The following is a 13,923-nucleotide window of genomic DNA, read 5'->3' as shown; positions in this document are numbered from 1 at the left end:
GCTTATGTGTGGTGTCAGGATGTCCCCAGATGTAGGACGCTCGCCACAAGTCTCTCTACCAGACATTCTCCCGAGGCTTATCTATGTTCTCTGTATTTCCAATAACATACGTTTTTGGCAGTTGAAAACTCCTGAGATCTCATTTAGCATTTGATGTTATGTTTTAACATCAAAAACAGATGACAGTTGTGTCTCTCAGCATAAACATGTTTGCTTTTCAAGAAAATACTGATTTTTTTTCCATAGACAGACATCACATTGTACTTATGAGCAACTTATCTTATTATTTTATTACAATACAATTCACAATTTCATCAGGAACTCTTCCAAAAGCTTGAACCTGCATTAAAGGAACAGCGTGTTGCTGCACACTTTTGGGGGATCTATTAGCAAAAATGGAATATAATATATTCATAACTATGTTTTCATTAGTGTATAATCACCTGAAACTAAGAATTGTTATGTTTTCTTTAACTTATAATGAGCCCTTCATATCTACATAGGGAGCGGGTCCTCTTCACGGAGTCCGCCATGTTGCTCCGCCATGTTTCTACAGTAGCCCAGAACAGACAAACCAAACACTGGCTCTAGAGAGAGCCTTTCACATCTTTATGTTACCTGAAGGCCACCGTAGTTCTCCGACACACTTGTGAAACTGCGGCGATGTGGGCCGCAGAGTGCAAAACCGTTCCTCCTCCTCAGTGTGTTATTATGGTAATGATGGCCTCTGAGCGAGGCGAACGGCGTTACCGCCGCTTTGCAGTTGGCGGCTCACATTACCGCAGTCTTGGAAAGAGAGGAGTGAGCGGAGGGGAACTCAGTTGGTTGCAATCTGCAACCACACCGCTAGATGCCGCCAAATCTACACACTGTACATTTAACTGACTTTTAGGCCACAGCGGAAACGAGCTGTAAACACAGCATCACTTTTTAATTTAGTATGAGAAGCTAGCTAGCAGTACCTTATTTACACATACAGCCAACATGGAGCACTAGCATTAATTTGGAGTTGCATTTGGTGACCCAACGGACGTCCTTTTAGCTCTGTTTTTGGTCTCCTCCAAGCTAACTGGCTTCTTTAGCTTCTAAATGCTCTTGTTTCCTAGCCAGTTGCTAACTAGCCGTTCGCCATTTAGTGCTAAAAAGTTAGCCTACAGTCGTTTTTTAGTGCTTTTTCTCTGAAAACAGTTAGCTGCCTGTTGTGACCGAAATCGACGCTATGAGAGCCGTGAGAGTGAACCAAAACACTAAAGTTGTGGGCTGAAAAAGCTGATTTACTGACATGTATTGCGACAAATATAAAAACTGTGCAACTATCACTGTGAATCCTTCTTCAGCTGGATCGATGCTCATCAGAAGAACTTTAACCACAGCGCTCCCCTTGAAGAACTGTCTCCTTGCTCAGTCCGCTATGCCACCGGTCTTCCCATATTACAACCTTTTTAAAAAGCAATTTGAAAGTATATAATGAAACTGCGAGACCCACAATTGCACACATGAAAACTACCACTAAATACAGTTTAGTGAAACAGAAGTATGCAGCTTCAGCCACTGCAAAGCAGTGATTTAAAGCAAAGGACTGGTCAAAAGATTTCACATTGGGTTTATTCAAATAGCTGCTGTCAAAACTCTAGCGTTGGATGATAATCCAGTCTCATGGAAGTTAATATAACTTACTGCAACAGACGGCAATAGGAAGACATTAGAAACATGGCAAAAACAGTAGAAAGTATTCAACTGCATTAGGTTAGTTTTTCCATTTTACAATGTAAAAATGATTGAAAATGTCAAAGTTTATCAGCATTACAAAATAACAGAGGCTTTACAGATACTGCAAGGCACTTAAACATCTGGTATTCCTATATGGAACGATAGACCAGATGCTCAAATGAAATGCCTACACGCTGTTCGCCAGGGCCACGTTAACAGTCTGGACCTCAGAGATGTGAGAGGACTTCTGGATGATGCGGCTGGTGAGAGTGGGCCCCGCGGTGCAGCTCTGCCTCAGAGCGCCGGTGGGTCCCGTGACACACATCCTGTCTATGATAGTGGTCCTCGTAACCGAGAAAGGCTCTCGGGTGCAGCTCTGACCCGTGCCAGCTCTGGGCGCTGTCACGCCGCTCTGGTCTGCTGTGCAGCTCTGCCCCTGGGCCAAGTTGGTCAGAGCCACGGCGGCGTGGATCTCCCTCCAGCCCTGACCGCCTCGTCTCTGCTGGCCTCGGCCCTCCTGCTGCTCCCTGTGAATATATGAAAAAAAACCCACATCTGAATATGAAGTAAACACCATCTCACCTCTACACCCAAAATCAGGCAAAGACCAATTTGAGAAATCCAAAGCAGAATTTGCTTCTCCTTTTGATACAAAGCCAGAATACTGTGGATGAATTAGAGGCGGTGGTTCAGTTTCAAGAGCAATTTCCAAGAGGGATTATGAAATAGTATCGCTTTTCAAGCTGATGAATGTTGAAAAGTGCAAACAGCTGATTCGATTGCAGATTGAGCGACGAATGATTACACTTACCTGTCACATTTAGTTGAAGCATAGTCCATTGCGTCTGCAAGAGAGAAGAAAAACACTCACCTAAATGTGCCATGAATCAGTTTTACTTGATAGCAGTGAAATTGCAAACATTCGCAGGACAATCAATGTTGGATTAGGCTTCATGACCGTATGTTAGTGATACGTAGTATTAATGCATGAGAGTTTTTAATTTGCAGCATATGTGTGTATTCATGGGTGATCTAGTGTGTGTGTTTGTTCAGCCGATTAGACTGTTTTCAGGCTATTAAATAGGGCGTTATCAGTTGCTATAAGCCCCATAGATGTGTGTCAGAAGGGGCCTACTACACCCCCTAGTAGGGTTTATCATCTATTCACATGATAGATCACCGAAAGAAGGTATAAAAGAACACGACAGCAACCTTTAGCGACCGTAGTTATTATGACAGGACTAAAAGCAGAAGTCAGGTGCTGTAGTATAAATATATATATATATATATATATATATATAGTAGTATAGTATAGTGCTTGTTTTTTACCTAAACTTAAAGAAGTTGTAGTTTTGTTGCCTAAACCTAAAGGAGTTGTAGTTTTGTTGTCCAAACCTAAATGAGTTATAGTTTTATTATCTAAACCTAAATAAGTTATAGTTTTATTATCTAAACCTAAAGAAGTTGTAGTTTCATTATCTAAACCTAAAGAAGTTGTAGTTTTGTTGTCCAAACCTAAATGTTTTTTTTTGCCTAAACCTATATATTTTTTTGCCTAAACCTAAATAAGTTGTTGTTTTGTTTGTCTTTGTGTTTGTAGTTATTTTAACCCAAAACACAATGTTTTCCCCTAAACTTTTGTTGTTGTTTTTTGCCTAAACCTAAAGAAGTTGCCACTTTATTGCCTAAACCTATAAAAGCCATTTGTTTGTTTTCAAAACGTGACGTTTCATTCAGTTTTACATGTTAGAACATGTTGCTTTTAAGTTTCACATTCACATTTACAACGTAGTAGGCATAGTAGGCCCCTAATGACTCACATCTATGGTGCTTATAGCGACTGGTAACGCCTATTTCATGGCCTGAAAACAGTCGAATCGGGTGCAGCATTCATGCGAAGGTGCTCCCAAATGCAAGTGTGTGCATCTCTGAATATCTTTGTGTATACAGTTACTACCCGTCCACTCCAGTATGTCCTGGATGTGTTTTGCCAGAAGGGTTTGACTCAGTCAAGTGCACCAGTCTGTCTATGCTCAGCTACTCTGGCCAAAATAAATTCAATGCAGTGTTTCTCTTGAGCTTTTGAGGTGGTAGGAAAAAAAAAATCTGATATCTGCAGTGTGTCATGAGGACTGACTGTGTGTTTTCAGGCTTCCAAAGCTCAGCTAGCACCTGTAAAGTTGGTTCACTGTGTTATTCCTTTCCCAAAAGCTGTCCCTGCACATCTCCATCTTTTTTTGATCAATGCCTGAGCACTTGATTAAATTGTAGAGGAGTGTCTTATGAATCAATAGCTGAGAGCCTCGCTACATCCGTGGAAGAGGGAAGAGTCCCTGAAATTAAACTACAGTATATCTGGCCATTTCAGAAGCAGGAGATAGATAGGACTTTGGAGAAATATCATATTGCTAGCACAATCTCTATTTGAGGCCTGTGCATTATACGTACAACTTGATTTTCCATTTCAGATTTGGAATATGGCCTCGTTTCATTGGAGCAGATAGAAGCTGGTCAAAGGCGATTTTTCTTCAGAGAGCAATAGACAGGGAAATTAGAGGCCCACTGTGAAACACAGTCTTTCAATGCTAACAGCCCGAAACATCCCCGTCCGTCTCTGATTTCTTTAGCCAGGCCGGAGCCAAGAGCAACTACTTGCTGATAGTAAATCATTTTACTGTTTTATATTTTTTTTTTGCTACTGAACGTCCCTGAGCTTTTCTCTCTTTAGCCATAACGTGCTTTGCCAAGAAAGTACTTCAGTACCTCTGTTGTATTTATTACCAAGAAAAAACATTGTTTTACCTCTGGTGAGTCTCAAATTTACAGCAGGGATCAGTTACGACTAAATTTTACAAGGGTAATGAAGCTGCTCACTGCTTTTATATATATATATATATATTAGCCTACATTGTGCTGCAGAAGCCTATAGTTATAATTTCATATTAGAGCTTACATCTAACCCTATTTATTTACAGATAATGAATAATTATATTTTTGAAAATACACCTATTTACTTTGTTGCCAAGAGTTAGACGAGATGATTGATACCACTCTCATGTTTGTATGCTAAAATATGAAGCTACAGCGAGCAGCTGGTTCGCTTAGATGAGCGTAAAGACTGGAAGCGAAACGGCTTTCTCTGATTAAAAAAAACAAAACAAAATTTTCATTTCCTCAACACGTTGCGGGTTTACGGTCATAAAACAGTCAAAAACAGTCTGGCACATAACCACCGTAAAGTATTTGAACCTTCGGACAGAGCCATGCTAGCTGTTTCCACCTGCTTCCACTCTTTGTGCTAAGCTACGCTAACCGCCTCCTGCCTCCAGCTACACATTTAATGGACAGATTGAGGGAGGTATCAATCTTCTCATCTAACTTGGCTAGAAAATGAATAAATGTATTTTATTTGCATGAAACTTTCAATTCTCTGTATGGCCTATTACGGGATTTAGCTTTACTGCCATAAATCCTGTCTCATGTAAACCACTCACAATGAAATATTGTCTACACGAGCTGATCTAAGTATTTGAGTGCGCCCACTGCTCTCACAATGTCTGTTTAAATCCCCTCAGTCGTCTCACAGGTGTGTCATTGGGATCCACGCTGGAAAACAACTGTGTACTGAGAAAATATTGTAACACTTTATTTCCTCTTTGCGGATATGTATTCGCAGAACAAGAGACTCCCTTCTCAGCATGCATGTTTTTATTTGAAACAAAATGGGTGGAAAACGCAGCAAGGCGTTTGTCCAGATATGTCTTTCGCCGCTCTGCGTCCAATAAAACACAATTCTGGTCACATTTATGGCTCTCCAGCCTTGTTAAGGGGAAATAGTGAAGTTGATGCGAGTACCATATTATATGGTGTAAACATCCTCACATTGCCGTACGGTAGCCTAACAGGCTTTTACTGCCTGTGATATCCAAACTGATAAGTGTTCTTGTAAGACACCGTGTGGTGGCATCACTTATTCTCCCATCGTTTGATGGGTTACTTTTAGCCGTCTCCCGGGTGGAGTACAAACGTGTTAATGGTGTTAGTGCCTGTAATGAATCTGGCAGCTTGACTTTCCACTTCACCTCCACAGAGGAGCCGTATACTGGGTCACAAACACCCTTAATATGACCAGCAGGGATGCATTAAAAGTTTACACAAACATTTCAACAGCGCTGCTGCACATAGATGACATTAAGAAACTCCGCCAAATACTCCGAAAGACATATTGATTTGAAGTAAGAGAGCTATAACATGTTTGAAGGAATAATGTCATATTTTTGGAAATAAGCTTAAATTCACTTTCTTGCCCTGAGCTAGACGAGAAGATTGATACCACTCATGTCTGCATGCTAAATATGAAGCTGCAGCCAGCAGACCGTTAGCTTAGCTTAGCATAAAGACTAAAAACAGGGGAAACAGTTAGCCTAGCTCTGTACGAAGGTTAAAAAAACTTATCAGTCAAGAAACCTCTAAAGCTCAATAATTATTAATAATAATAATAATAATAATAATAATAATAATAATAATAATACATTTTATTTATATAGCGCTTTTTTAAAAACTCAAAGACACTTTACATAGATAAAAAGATCATAAAACAAGGACATCATAAAAAAGATATAAAACACACAATATTAATCACACATTATTATTAACAATTAACATGTTATATCTCTATTGTTCAATCTGTAAATAATCAGAAGGAAGAAACTGTGCCCGGCTAAGAAATAGCACCTTCGCTAACCCCCGTAAAACTACAACTTATGTTTTTTACACTTCAATTTTTTTTAATTTTTTTTTGCTTCCTCTCTTTATGCTTAGCTAAGCTCATATTTAACGTACGGACATGAGCGTGGCATCGGTCTAACTCTCGGCAAGAAAGCGAATAAATTAATTTCCCAGAGTGACAAACTATTCCCTAAAATGACTTAAGGTAAGTGAGAATTCTTGTATTAACATTGTTTAATCCATGTAAACACTAATTAAAATGTTTGTCACATTATACTACATTTGTTTAATAGTTTAAGCAAGACATACACTTTATACAATCATTTCACCGGATCACTGTTACATTAAATAACACAGTACAAGCCTGTTAAAATGATGAATTATCCTAATTATTCAAGTTACCGTTCTGTAGGCCAATTCAAGGTTAAAGTGAGTTTCCAGGATACAGATTAAGCCTTGTCACAGACTATAAAAATATCTATTAAATATCCGTCTTTAGACCGGGACCAGGATTTAATGTTTGCCTGGAAATGGTTCTAAAATAATAAAAAAGGAACTTAAAATATGCCTTTTTTAATTTTTAGAGTGATGAGATATTCTAAAAAAAAGAGTAGAATTGGTTTCAAAAATCTTTTCACAACTCTTATAATGTAATGTACATTTAGATTGATTTTGAGTAGGAAAGCAACACTTGGGAGACACCGCCTGCCAAAGCATACATGAGTCAGAGAAGCAAACTGCGATGGGAAAAGCCAAGTGGACATTAGTGATCTCGCTCTGCGTTGTCTCACAGATGAGTGGCAGCTCTGACAGTCGCTCTACTAGACGTCCTCAGCGCTTTTACTGACAGACTGCTCCATTTCTACATTTGGCCGAGGTTCCTACTTCTCACCCTGGGAAGAATAAAGTCTCAGACGTTCTGTAATTGTCCTTGAGACTGGACTGGACATTTCCACCATGGCAAGAAGCTGAAGCGGAACAAATGGCACATTCTAGTATATGGAAATGATATTTGCGGTGTGCAGCGGCAGCCAGCGTGAACTCCGTCCAATTTTTAAAATGAGGGATTTCAGCGTCTGCATGAGTCTTTATTAGTAATGTTTGTAAAGGCTTTGGCTCCGGTACCTTTAGCAGATTTGAGGGTTGTCAGTGTGCTGGGCTCCCTAAAGGTCTGAAAGGGCACCCAGGTGTCAAACTCCCTCCCATATTCGCTGTAAACTTTATAATTGAATCTGCGCAGAGCTTCTGACTTTCAGTGGGTTGCCAGAGATTTATTAATGTCAGGGAGCTCGGAGGAGCCATGTGGAAGTTTCTGTTCGGTCTGTTCTTATTTTACTGTACACTGTGGTGTGTTAAAAATGAACGGAGGGGGAGCAGGGTAGTTAAAATGTCAGTTTACCTCACATTCAACATAAATCTTCAATTAACAAGCGAGATGCTTTAATGATTTCTATGGACAGGGGGTGCTATCATCTCTTTTCCTCCAATTTTACGTTGTATTATTACGTGTTTTCCCTGATTCTATTTAATCATATTCAGAGCAGATTTTGTGTTAAAGTGCAATTTTCCTCTCAAGAAAACTCACCCATGTGGTAGACAAAGTTGGCCTCCGTTTCGTAGGACGACGCTGGAGAGACGACGTCCCGATCGCACTCGTTGGAGCTGAACGACTCAGAATGACTCCTCCTTTTGCGGACCGAGGCGACGCCGTCGGCCTCCGCCGCCATCATGTGCCGCAGGGTGTCGTTCAGATACCGATTCAGCAAACTGCTCTTGTACTTGGACGGAGGCGATGCGCTGTCGTCGCTGTTGGCGGAGTCCGCCATGGCGAGGACGCCGCCCTGCTTCTCGAGCGCGCTCTTGTGGGACCTGCCAAAGTCTGATTGGCCGATAGGAGTTTGTAAAGGGCACTCTTCATCTGCGGCAAAGGAAACAAAACTGTGTCTTATTTCATGCTGATTCAAATGGATCATATGAATATATAAGATGTTTCAGTGGGGAAAGTTTTAGATCTAAACCCAGTCTTTTTTCGTCATAATTCCATCTATAAAAAGGAAGAGTTATAAACTTTAATATGCTAAAAATGATACTGTAGCCCGTACCATCTGAGTCGGTGTCATCGCTGCACACGCTCAGTCTCTCAGCGTTCCCCTGGATGTATTTATTGTACAGTTTGATCCTCAGGGCCCAGCTCAGGTCTGGCTGTCTCACTGTGTTCTTCAGCCTCCGACGGGCGTTCGCAAACCAGTTCGAAACCTGCACAGATGCACCTTGTTTTAGAACAGCAATGGCTTCATTTTAAACCCACAAAACTCAATATCAACACATCCTCCGAAGTCACTTCTCCTTCATTTCCTGCACCACGAGCTCGTCTCTCACCTGCACTAGCGTCATGTGTGAGCCCAGAGCCAGCAGCACCTTCTCCGTCTTGGTGGGATAAGGGTTGTCCCGGTGTTTGTACAGCCAATGCTTCAGCGGTCGGGCCATGTCCTGCAGCACTTGTCTCTTGTGGCGAACTTTAACCCCACCCAGACGAGACCTGGAGGAATCACAAGTTGTCTCATGGATTCACGAAGACCAGCTACAATCCCCTCTTTTGAAACTACGACATTTAAAGGTGCTATTGATAACTTTGATAACATTCAGCCACTAGATGTCACACCTTGTTAGAAGCGGGAACCAAACGTCAGATATCTTCCACACAGATAAACAAAACATTCATTTTGGACACGGCAACATTTTTTAAATGATTAATTCACAATCATGATAATTTTTTTAGTAAAAGCCATACTTTTATTTGGTACCTTTCTAAAAGCTAAAATGTTATAAAAATGTTATAAATAAGACCTTTAAATACATGAAACAACTCAATGCCAACTTATTTCTGTCTGTAACTTCCATATCTAAAGAACTGCAAAGAACTATTCAACTATGCATAAAGGCAGAACAAAAAGCATGACATGTTAGGTAAGAGAATTATCTTAAATATTGCATTTTAAGACATAAATATAATACAAATATGTTTAACTCTTCAAAACAATATTTCCAAAAGGGCGTACCCATATCTTCTGTACTTGATAGGAGAGCTGTCGTCAGCGGCGTCCTGGCATCGCAGCAGGTCTGTGCTCTGCCCGTCTGTTAAACTGCTCTGAGGTAAGTCTACACAGCTCAGTCTGCTCCTCTCCTCCGCTCTCAAGTCCTCAAAGTGAAGCAGGGAGTCAGACTTCATCTCAGCGACTTCATTCATTGTTAAACAGAGAGTTTTCCCTCGATCAACAGGTGCATCAGTAGACTTCCAGATGTGAATAGAAGCAGCGGGTTCCCATCCTGGATACTCTTGGTTGTAGAAAAAGGTTGAAAAAAAAGTGTTCCTTCCTCTTCTTCCTGTGCCCACGGTGACTGAGCAGACAGATGATGACAGACTCTTATGAGGGAAAATGTTTGAAAAGTCTGAGGATGTTGTCTGGTTTAGTTGAGCTGAGTGAGGAGAGTTCAAATAACCTGCTGCTCGGCCGCCCATTGGCTCTCCAGTCGTCCAATCACATCTCTGCAGAGCTCAGTGAGGGAAAAGCTTGGACCTCAGTAGAACTCCAGGATATGAAAAACATTGCACATGAATATCAGAAAATGCGGTCGTTAGATTTACTACTGATATTTTGCCCGGTGTGACTGCAGCCTGCGCTAAGCACTCCGACGTGCTCTCATATTTTCTGCATGAGGCGCATGAATCTCTTGCGGTTTCACCAAAAATCGTGTCAGCAGATATTAGTGCATGTTTTACCAGGGGATTCTGGAAATTTATGGGTGTAATTGCACGGTTGCTAATAACCAGCAAAACCACCAAACTGTGCCTCGTGTTAGGCAGAGAGTCCTGCTGAGCTGTAATGGATTTCAGTACAAATTGGCTCAAATTGTAGTTAACACAAACACTGGAAAATGAAATTGACCCTTGTCTATATAATCCTCAGACGGTGTTTGCACATTTTTTTTTGTCAGCGTGTGCATTTGAGTGTCAGAAATGTGCATATTTTATGCTGTCTTCACTGTGAGCAGGGCTAATCCAACCACAATGCTCTTATTTGTCAATGTTTGTCTCCATTTTTTGGAACAAGGGCTGTAAACAGTTATAAAAAAGTGGGTCCGACAGAAGCTTAGCGCTGTCATTAGTGTAACTACATGACAACATGCTGGCACCGGGCCCAGCATTCAAAGACTCCGCGGTTCCACTTGAGCTGTCATCCACGTATGTTTTTCCTCTTGATATCCAAACACTCTTATGTAAGACTGTTTGGATATACAGTAATGACTTTGCCATGTCATTTTGATCATCTTTATGCAAACATATGTGATAAAAAAATGTGTTTACGGCTGAAACTTTTGAAGGTTATGGCTAAAATCCGAGCAGCATTTGTTCGACCGTTAAACATATTAAAGGGCTCCATGACTCCCATTACTGTTCATAATTCAGCAGTATCGGTGGGGCAGGTTGAGTTTCAAATGGTTTCAAAGCTGAAAAACACATGGGCCAGAAGCATCCCCGTTAGGTGCAGTAAATTCCTCGCTCACATTCCTCAGCAGAGGTCGGAGAATGCTACATGCTATCACACACCATTTACTCCCGTCCCTCTGTGATGTGTTCACCGGCTCAACTGTTGATATTAGCTGGGAACACACCTACGTTCAGCAGCCAGGAGACCTGTAAAAAACACCGTGGAAGGACATATATCTCTTCTTGTTTGGGTAGTTTGGCACTCGTGTGAGTGAATGTGTGTGAATGTGTTGGTGTGTGTGCAGGTTCACAAACTCCAGGCCTATCTGAAGGGCCAAACATCTATCAAGAGTGTGTTGGAGGAATTGACTGTATTCTCAAATATCCTGAAGAAGTAGTTTTGGCCAAATTTAGATCTTGCATTAGTTCAACACATTCTCATCCCAACTCGTCACATACTTAGGCTTTGTCAGACCCCTTGGCGTCTTATGAATTCAAACAAAAACACTTTCTTAGGTTTAGGCAACAAAACCACTTAGTTTATGGAAGAAAAACATCATAGTTGGGGTTAAAATTACTAAGTTTGTAAAGTGACTTAACATTGTGAACATGGGACACGAACGAACAGCTGACTGTAAAATGAAAGTGAAACTTAACGAACTGGACACAAACAGCGGTCTCCAGGATAAAAGCCCTTTGTTTGTTGGACCCATCCACTTCCCCTTCCGCCTGTCTTTTCAGTCTTTAGACTACATTGCCAAGCTCTTTTTCTGAGCGTTTGATGGGTTTACAATGTAGTTTATAAAGCTCAGTGCGTCTCATACTGGCACTAAAGGATGCTTTGTGCATTGGTAGGCTACACGCCGAGGAGCATGACAAAGCGCCGGTATCTTACGCCCTGGGAATGAGAACTGGCTGATTAGCAAGCACTGATAAACCTACTGTACACTACTTGCCTAACACAAAACAGCAACCTGACAACGTTAGTAACGAGCTGGCGAACATTGTTGAACATTTAGCAACTAAAGAACCAGATATTTTCCTCAGGAGTTGGTGGAGACCAAAACAGAGCTAAAAGGAAATAATGGTGCTTTCAAATGGGGTCGTGTTTACCGTGTTCCCGAGAAGAGTCCATATGAACGCCCCCCTCTTGTGGTATTCACAACCACGTAAGTGGAAAGTTTTAGAAAGCTCAGAGTTTACAAGTTGTGACGTGTTTGTTGACGTTGTCAGGAAAGGCGGAGGCCATGGAAGTAAATTTTTCGGTGCATAATAAGTTAATATATTGTAATTTTAGTCGTGTATTGTTTTTCTTTGTAATTTTATAATATGTCTGAGGAAAATGTTGATATTCCCAACGACCTCATCTTTTTCCTCTGTCGTTATGATTTTGTATTTCCTGCATTATGTTACCCACTTGCTATCTTGCTAAATTGTTAGCCTCTGTGGCTTCTGGACGCCGACAATAACGTTAATATTGTCGCTCCAAGTATGGCTGTAGCGACAAAACCCCTGAGTGTACTGAATTGAGCAACGTTATGTTTTATTGCTTGTGAATTTTACTTTTTATCTGTGAGAGGAAGGTTGTGTTATTTCTTCTTTCAAAAGTTGCATAGTCTGGCTTTAATGTGTCAACATCAGGAAATATGAATGACTCTTATAATGAAAAACCTTTTCCCCTTCCTGCTTCAGGTTTGTATAATCAACTGCCATATACTTTCATCATGTACCTTACTGTGTTTAAAAGTTATGAATATCCCACGCAAAGACAAAGATATTGTTTAACATCAGTCGTATTTATTTTCACATACTTTTGAACAGACAGTTACGTGATTGAGCCAAATTGTCCGAGACCTATTGACATCATACTTCTGTGTAATGTTTGAAGTGGGAGCTGCAGTGAACATAAAACGGTGGGTTTTCATTGGATCACGACGGTGTCTTAAATGGCATCGTTATGATCTCAGAGGGAGCCTGCAGATTCTCAGCGGTGTGATGAAGTTATACCGCCACGCTTTGGCTGAGGTCGGGCTTCAGACCTGGCAGAAGTGCGACTTATGTGAAGTGTCTGGTTTGTACGTTTTGGCGACCAGGAGACACACCAATGAGTGCGTCTCCACTCATCCACTTGTGACATTGACAATAAGCCCGCCACAGTAAAATAAATACCTGAGACAAAATGGCGCACTCTTTATCCCTGCAACCTAATCCACTATATGTACAGCCACACCGTGCTTTTACAGTAAGCTTTTATGTGCGGTCGTAACTTTCTCTCCGTACGCCTGCGAAGGCCCAAGTCTCTAGAAAGCCATTACCGTCTCCTCACATCACGCTGCTCCCTCTTCCTCCCAAACACGACATGACAGACACATTAACACCCCTTCACACCCAATTGAGCACAGCATCCAAAAAAGGGGGAAGGAAACACCACGAATGTGAAGGAATGCGGCCATTAAAACGAATTGGATTAAGCAGCTTGTGTGAAGGATAAGAGTAGAATCTGCACCCGACAGGCAGCCGTGATGCTCAAATATGAGTATTTGTTAATGGATTGTCACTAATGGTGAATCTCTGCCAATTATTCTTAATTGGCTCAATATGTTTGTGTATACAAAAAGGTTTTTTTTACAGTTAAAGGGGCCCATTTAAAAAAAATCATCCATGTTATTCCTATGGTCTAAGACAGTCCAAAAAATATTAGTAGACATGAACAACTCTCTCCCAAATCCAAAAACTAGAGTCCTAAAACTTAAATTTGTGATGTTAGGGTATAAAGTCTGAAGCTGCTCCATAAACAATGAACGGGAGACTGATTTTATGGACCCACAGAATGTTTGTTTTCTTTTTTATAACCAAATGAGCTTTATTCTATTGTAGTGTTGTCAGTTGTGTAACAGAAAATGCTCCCATATACTCAGAACATTAGCCTGGGTGATCTCAGTGTCATCTAGAACATCTCTCCCAATTCATTGTCTATGGAGTGGTTCCACACTTTA

At 41.0% G+C, this 13,923-nt stretch overlaps 1 pseudogene; it reads right to left on the bottom strand.

Annotated features, from left to right (window-relative positions):
* Nucleotides 1–1,592: 1,592 nt before the first annotated feature.
* On the bottom strand, nt 1,593–9,930 carry LOC119498033 (annotated as a pseudogene).
* Between the last annotated feature and the right edge of the window lie 3,993 nt (nt 9,931–13,923).

The sequence above is a fragment of the Sebastes umbrosus genome, chromosome 12 (assembly GCF_015220745.1).
Source record: "Sebastes umbrosus isolate fSebUmb1 chromosome 12, fSebUmb1.pri, whole genome shotgun sequence".
In the NCBI taxonomy this organism is placed as follows: Eukaryota; Metazoa; Chordata; class Actinopteri; order Perciformes; family Sebastidae; genus Sebastes; species Sebastes umbrosus.
This window is presented reverse-complemented; position numbering and strand designations above follow the sequence as displayed.